Source organism: Podarcis muralis, chromosome 16, assembly GCF_964188315.1.
Source record: "Podarcis muralis chromosome 16, rPodMur119.hap1.1, whole genome shotgun sequence".
Lineage (NCBI taxonomy): Eukaryota > Metazoa > Chordata > Lepidosauria > Squamata > Lacertidae > Podarcis > Podarcis muralis.
In genome coordinates, this window is record NC_135670.1 from 1,527,548 (window position 1) to 1,536,186 (window position 8,639).

Here is an 8,639-nt window from a genome sequence, read left to right on the forward strand (position 1 = left end):
CCCCGCGGCGGGGTGCGCTCCTGTTGTTCGGTCCCAGCGCCTGCCAACCTAGCAGTTCGAAAGCACCCCCGGGTGCAAGTAGATAAATAGGGACCGCTTACTAGCGGGAAGGTAAACGGCGTTCCGTGTGCTGTGCTGCCTCGCCAGATGCAGCTTGTCACGCTGGCCACGTGACCCGGAAGTGTCTGCGGACAGCGCTGGCCCCCGGCCTATAGAGTGAGATGGGCGCACAACCCTAGTCTGTCAAGACTGGCCCGTACGGGCAGGGGTACCTTTACCTTTACCTTACACACAGAAGACAGAGGCTTATTTTCTGACCGCTGCTGTGGAAGCGCACAGGGCTTATCTCTCTGAGCTATAAATCACTTCAGACAATGGTGGTATTGTTCTGTCATTGCTGGTTCCATAAGGTGACTCAGGGCTTATTCACACTCCTGGGGGAAACTGCTCTTTGGTGCTTAAGCAGAGCAAGCAGCAATGGGGTTTTCCACTAAAGAGCAGGTTTTCCCTGGGATAGCAGTGGGCAAGTGGGAAATCACTAGCACTCCTCCAGTCACGGGACAAGCGGAAGTATGGATGAGCCCTCAGAGGAAGGAGTAGCCCTTGAAAAGTGTGTCCTTAGGCAGTATCCTTAACCCTGCAGGCCTCATGACTGCAGCTTCTGGAGACAACAAAATCTACATCTGCTTGCAATTTTGCTCCATCCAGGAACTTGCAGGCCATGCTCTGATTCTGACCTGGGTGGGCATCTCAGAGGCACACAGATGCTTTCTGAACAGCCTATACACCACCAATTTCTGCCAGTTAGGCAAATGCACAGTATAGGTTAAAATATGCACTATACTGTTATAGATTTTTTGGGGGGAGGAGGGTCCCCATGAACCCTAGAAATTAATAATGGCAGGGTTTTGATTAATTGGCATATGGAATAAAGTACAAGCTGCAGAGCTGTGCCAGGCAGAGGAATTTGTACTTTATTCCTGGGCTAGTTCATGCCAAACAGCCTGGCTGAGCTACGGTCATCAAGGAACAATAGAAAGCAATTGAGCGGGTGGTGCAGTGGGTTAAACCACAGAGCCTAGTGCTTGCCGATCAGAAGGTCAGCGGTTCGAATCCCGCGACGGGGTGAGCTCCCATTGCTCGGTCCCTGCTCTTGCCAACCTAGCAGTTCAAAAGCACGTCAAAGTGCAAGTAGATAAATAGGTACCGCTCTGGCGGGAAGGTAAACGGTGTTTCCGTGCGCTGCTCTGGTTCGCCAGAAGCGGCTTAGTCATGCTGGCCACATGACCTGGAAGCTGTACGCCGGCTCCCTTGGCCAGTAAAGCAAGATGAGCACCGCAACCCCAGAGTCATCCAGAGGGGCTCCATTTCTCCTACCGCTTCGCTGAAGGGGCGCTGAGCAGAGAGGGGGAGATTCCCCCCCCCGTTCTCTCCCTCCTATGATCCGGTGCGTCCTATAGAGTGAAAAATACGGAACTTCCAGGGAAAATGATCATTAAATCATCTGGGACGTCTACACCACAAGCCGTGGGGCATATCACCTTTGTGAGTTCAGAGATGGGAAACTGGAGCAGCCTGAGGTCAAGTACAGGTTTGTTCGCAACCCTTGATCATATTGGTTGTCCTTCTCTGCACACAATCTAGCTTGTGTATAAAGAAGGTAAAGGGACCTCTGACCATTAGGTCCAGTCGTGGCCGAGTCTGGTGTTGTGGCGCTCATCTCGCTTTACTGGCTGAGGTAGCCGGCGTACAGCTTCTGGGTCACGTCGCCAGCATGACTAAGCCACCCACAGGAGAGGCATCTTCCTACAAGAGGCAGTGAAGACCACCATCCCGGATGGCTTGAAAAGAGGATGAGATACATTTGTGGAGGAGAAAACTGTGGATGGATACTAGGCAGGATGGCTCTCCTCTGTCTCCTCCGTTGGAGGCAGCCATGCTTCTGAATACCAGCTGCTGGAAGACTACCAGGGAGACTAAAAAGGAGGGAGGCAAATAATTAACAACAGGAGAGTGACGGTTCTTGTCTGGTGTATATAAGCAGGGAGTTCCAAAGAGTGGTGCTGCCAACCCTGAAAGTTCGATGAAGTGCAAAGCAAACATTATGGCATTTATACATGAGCCCGTCCTTCTTGCTGACGAGGGAGGAGGGGGAGAGTTTTTAAGAAGCTTGAACTTATATTTAGTCTCAAGAGGGAGAAGTTCTCCAGGTGTCAAGTTTCAAAAGGAGAGAGACAGAGAGAGAATCACAAGTTCAACAGGGAGGAAAGAAGTGGGGCAGCAGCACCCATATCCACCCTGGAGTGGCTTTTTCTGCCCCAGAACCAGTCAGAAAAACTGAGCTAGAGACCCTGGATCCACATTTGCATACAGAGACCTTTCCTGGTGTCCACAGGGTTGCATCCCCCCCCCCAATTTTAGGAAAACAATTTTGCTTAATTTAACATAAGTTGTTCTATTTTCACTAATGCTTGTATTGCTTGGAACACTTTATGATCAATGCATACAAAACATGCATGCACTGATGCGCACACATTTTCCCAGTACATGCATGTTTGTACATATTAATTGGCAGCTAAACAGCAAAGCAAAATTCAGACAAGTGTGGATTTCATCCGTCGAGGATGGTTTAGCTAAGATTGCTGCATTGAAGGGGGTTGGACTAGATGACCACTGGGAACCCTTCCAATTCTACCATTCTATGATTCAAACGCCCCTTCATGGATCACTGCCTTGCCGTGGTGAATGGGCTTGAATAACTCAGAAAAGCTATGAGCTATGCCGTGCAGGGCCACCCAAGATGGATAGGTCATAGTGGAGAGTTTCGACTAAAAGTGATCCACCTGGAGCAGGAACCGGCAAGCCACTCCAGTATCCCTGCCAAGAAAACTCCATGGACAAAGGCAACAGGCATATAAAAGTTATGACGCTGGAAGATGAGCCCCTCAGGTTGGAAGGCGTCCAACACGCTACTGAGGAAGAGCGGAGGACAAGTACAAGTAGATTCAGAGCTGATGAAGCGGCTGGGCCAAAGCTGAAAGGACGCTCAGTTGCGGATATGCCTGGAAGCGAAAGGAAAGTCCAATGCTGTAAAGAAAAATACCGTAATTTTTGCTTTATAAGACTCACTTTTTCCCTCCTAAAAAGTAAGGGGAAATGTCTGTGCGTCTTAAGGAGCGAATGCAGGCTGCACAGCTATCCCAGAAGCCAGAACAGCAAGAGGGATCGCTGCTTTCGCTGCGCAGCGATCCCTCTTGTTGTTCTGGCTTCTGAGATTCAGAATATTTTTTTTCTTGTTTTCCTCCTCCAAAAACTAGGTGCGTCTTATGGTCTGGTGCGTGTTATAGAGCGAAAAATACGGTATTGCATAGGAACCTGGAATGTAAGAACCATGAACCTGGGTAAGTTGGATGTGGTCAAAAATGAGATGACATGAATAAATATTGACATCCTGGGCATCAGTGAACTAAAATGGACAGGAATGGGCGAATTCAGTTCAGATGACCATCATATCTACTACTGTGGGCAAGAATCCCATAAAAGAAATGGAGTGGCCCTCATAGTCAACAAAAGAGTGGCGAAAGCTGTACTGGGATGCAATCTCAAAAATGATAGAATGATCTTGATACGAATCCAAGGCAGACCTTTAAACATCACAGTAATCCAGGTTTATGCACCAACTACTGGTGCTGAAGAGACTGAAATTGACCAATTCTACGAAGACTTATAAGACTTATAATATCGAAGTGATACCAAAGAAGGATGTTCTTCTCATTGGAATGCTAAAGTAGGGAACCAAGAGATAAAAGGAACAACTGGCAAGTTTGGCCTTGGATATCAAAATGAAGCAGGGCAAAGGCTAATAGAGTTCTGTCAAGAGAACAGACTGGTCATCACAAACACTCTTTTCCAACAACACAAGAGACGACTCTACACATGGACATCACCAGATGGGCAGCATCGAAATCAGATTGATTACATTCTCTGCAGCCAAAGATGGAGAAGCTCAATACAGTCAGCAAAAACAAGACCTGGAGCTGACTGTGGCTCAGATCATCAGCTTCTTATAGCAAAATTCAAGCTTAAACTGAAGAAAGTAGGAAAAACCACTGGGCCAATAAGATACAATCTAAATCAAATCCCTTATGAATACACAGTGGAAGTGAGGAACAGGTATAAGGATTTAGATTTGGTGGACAGAGTGCCTGAAGAACTATGGATGGAGGCTCGTAACATTATACAAGAGGCAGCAACTAAAACCATCCCAATGAAAAGGAAATGCAAGAAAGCAAAGTGGCTGTCCAACGAGGCCTTACAAATAGCGGGGGAGAGAAGGCAAGCAAAATGCGAGGGAGATAGTGAAAGATACAGGAAATTGAATGCAGATTTCCAAAAAATAGCAAGGAGAGACAAGAAGGCCTTCTTAAACAAGCATTGCAAAGAAATAGAGGAAAACAACAGAATGGGAAGAACCATTTGTTGTTGTTTAGTCATTTAGTTGTTTCCGACTCTTCGTGACCCCATGGACCAGAGCACGCCAGGCACTCCTGTCTTCCACTGCCTCCCACAGTTTGGTCAGACTCATGTTTGTGGCTTCGAGAACACTGTCCAACCATCTCGTCCTCTGTCGTCCCCTTCTCCTTGTGCCCTCCATCTTTCCCAACATCAGGGTCTTTTCCTTTTTTTTAAAAAAATATTCATTTTACAATACAAAATTTAGAAATACATCGCTAATATTTTCACAAAAATATTCTTTTTGGACTTCCTTCAGCTCATCTGCAAATCCTCCGTTTTACTTCTTTCTTCCACGTTTCTTACTTGAATATTGCCTTTTATTACTCCTACTGGCGTTCTCTGATCCAGGGGGTCACGAAGAGGTGGACATGACTAAACAACTAAACAATAACAACAACGAAATGCTAAAAGCAGCAGAGACATCTGAAGGCAGCCCTGTTCAGGGATCCAAACTACAAGAAAGAAGATTCCACCTAAACATTAGGAAGAACTTCCTGACAGTAAGAGCTGTTCGACAGTGGAATTTGCTGCCAAGGAGTGTAGTGGAGTCTCCTTCTTTGGAGGTCTTTAAGCAGAGGCTTGACAACCATATGTCAGGAGTGCTCTGATGGTGTTTCCTGCTTGGCAGGGGGTTGGACTCGATGGCCCTTGTGGTCTATTCCAACTCTATGATTCTATTATTCTAATGTATGACATATTAGTGTGTTTTTGGTCTTTGTGGAAGCTGCCCAGAGTGGCTGGGGAAACCCAGCCAGATGGGCAGGGTACAAATAATAAATTATTATTATATTATTATTATAAACCAGACATTGATAAAGAAAAGTTAATACCTCAATACGCGGTCATAGTGTAGAAAATAAGACCTGTAACTGACTCACAGAAGTTTTGCATTTCTGTGTGGGCTCCTCGTGAACTTTTCCTATTTTTAGCTCACAGCTTTATCAGCGGCGAAGACTGTATCATCTTTCAGTTACTCTGGAGCCTTTCCCTCTTATAGCAAGCTTACAGCATGCTGTAGCCTGCAGCATTTATTATACATGGGAATGAAAGCAGAAGCCTGTTGCTGTACAAGTGTGGGCAAATCAACTCTCCACCAGCAGAAGCCACACCTGAGGCTCCCTATTATCCTGGCCTGAAATATTCATGAATTTTGTGATCCTTCTCTCCTTTGGTCCATTGATCTTCGCTTCCCTGGGTAAGTCCTTGAAAAGAAAAGCTGAATGCATAGGGTGAAAAGCTATAGGTTTCCTTAATCATGAAGGGGAAAGAAACTGACAATGCTGAGTTCATCTGGAGAATAGGTCTCCTCCCTGAAAGTCCCTCCCCCCCCCCATCAGGGTCAATGTGTTTTGGCACCTGCTGGAGGCTCACATTCCACTGACAAGAGACCCCACCCCTCCAGACCTTCTCCTCTTTCCACCACTGCTTTCTCATTCTGGCCAAATCATGGTGGCTGTCATGGGCCCAGGGGGTTGGGGCGCAGGCCAGAGGTGGCTGGGGACAGGGAGGAGAAGCCCCAGAGGGACCGGCTAGACTGGGACAGACCCTGGGGAGCTCAATGAGCAATGCAAGGGGATGATCCTAGAAAGGTCTTAGTGGGGAGGGTTCCCCTTGTTCCATCCAGGCTCCCCGTGAGTCACCCTAGTGTGCAGCACTGGCCTCGTCTTCAGAGCTGCCAGAGTTGGGCTCTGACTCAACCATGCTGCCTATTGCCCCACTGGCTCCACCTCTGGAGCTGACCGAGGCTGCCCCAGCCAATCTCTCAGGAGGAGGCTGCCTTCCCTGTCTGCTCTAGAGGAGTCCTCTCCCCCCTTGCATAGGTCCCAGAAATGCCAGAACAAGTCAGAGCCAGCCCTCTCAGAGGAGGGTCGTTTCCTTGTGCAGCCTCAGGAACATGCCCTTGGGCTGCGCTGAGTTGCTCCCCTCCCCTCCCCATAGAATGCTGCTTTTTGGATCAATGTCTTAACTTGCCTAGCCACAAGTGGCACCTCCTGCATATTCAGATCGTGTCTTGCCTCTGTATGGTACCAGTCTGAGCATTAGAAGCTTCAGTAGAAACTATGTGCGCCGCATCACACTGTTGACTCCTGCTAAACTTTTGATCTACTAAGACTGCAAGATCTCCTTCACATGTACTACTAGCAAGCCAAGTGGCCCCCATCTTATATTTGTGCTGCTGGTTTTTCCTGCCTAAATTCTCTCTGAATTGCTATATGGTGCCCCTGCAGCCTCATTCTCAGCCACCCACATTTAAATTTTCATGAAAGAATTAAAAACTGCTCTGCCACCTTTTTATTTTAAAATAAAACAGCCCCGGTTCAAGTGGAGTCCATCCCTTTTGTACAGGCCCAGGTTGCCCCAGAATGTTCCCCAGAGCAAAACAAACCCAAACTCCTTCCCCAAATACTATCATGTCATCCACAACTGAGACCAAACAGCTCTGCTTGTCCATCTGGCCCTGCATATGAAACTCTTAGTATTTCAGAGAAAGCTACCTTAGAGGTCCTGACTTTCAACATCCTAAATTTGGCTTCCAGGACCCCTAGACTACATTTCCCCATGTCACTGGTGCCAACATGCACTGTGGTCCTTCCCAGCACTATCTGCTAGGCTATCTAGGCAATGAGCAACATCCACAACCTTCGTTCACCCCATGTCACTGGTGCCAACATGCACTGTGACCACTGACTCCACCCCAGCAGTGTCTGCCAGGCTATCTAGCCAATGAGAGGCAGCGGAGGAAGCCTCTCAGGCACCTAGGGCGGTGTGCCCAGGGGTGGCACAAACCACCTGTCAGGAATCGGTTCGCAAAGAAGGGGGGAGAGACCAGAATGTACAGAGAGCCTCCTCGGATGAGCCGCTGTACTTCGTCAGAGTCCGAGGAGGAGGGACTGTCAGGAGACACGGAAGATGAGAGGGAGGGAGACCCAAAGGCTGCTATAGTAGAGAGAAAGGAGCAGCTACCTGCGCTTAGTTTTTCATGTAAGGAGAGGAGAAGAAGGAGGGGTTTCTGGAAGCTTTTATGCTGGAGGGGGAACAGGCGAGAGCCACTTCCGGAAACTGAAAGCGATTGAGGCAGACATGCTTTCAAGAGCTCCGTATTGTACATAGTTTTGCACTTAATAAATCTTGTAAAAAAGAGGCTGGAATCCTGGGCTGTTTTCTCCACAAGCACCCACATATCACCTTGACACCACCCATAGGGACGCAGCATGGGGCGCATGGTGCCCCTAGGGAGAGATGGGATGGGGCGCACTGTGGGGCCTCACCCGCCCTACAGCTGGGTGGGAAGCAATAGGCAGGCAGCGCAGAGGACCTTCTTTGTGACAGGCTGCTAAACTGTGGAATGATGTCCCTCCCCAAAGAGGTGACCTGGCACCTTTAGTGTAGAGTTTCCATTATATGCTGAAGATCCACCTCTTCTCCCTACCATTCACACCTGCAATATAACCAGACCACAAGACACACCTAGTTTTTGGAGGAGGAAAACAAGAAAAACAACAACTATCTTTATTACGGTCCAGAGACCCAACAAAACATTACAAATCAATACAGAGTTCATACAGCCTACCTCCAGGTTAATCAAACACTTTGTTTGGAATATAGGGCTCATTTGTTCTTGCAACCACCGATAAAAACTTTGCCACTGCCAACGTTCTAGCTTTTGTCCGGTCTTCCAGTAGGAACCTGACATAGTGAGCCTCTGACTTTCCCGGGAAAGACACCAGCAAGGGTAGTATCAGTTCAGCCCTGGCCTGCTCATACTTCGCACAATGTAACAAAATATGATTTATGGAATCGATGTCTTGAGCACACGAGCAAAGTCTGTCCTGGTAGGGAACTCCTCTCAACCTACCATCCAGCACTGCAGAGGGGAAGACATTCAGTCTGGCTTTGGTGAAAAGCCTTCGATAGTTAGGTACTGTCAAGTTTTTGATGTAAGATGTTAACTCAAAGACATACCCATATTGAACTCCTGCTGCCAGTGGACTACAGACTGTGTGTGACCGAGATCACAAGTCACTGTGTGCATTGTCCCATAATCTTTGCTTTAAAACCTTTAAATCTTTTGCTTTAAAAATATTATGAATATCAGAAGCCAGAACAACAAGAGGGATCGCAAT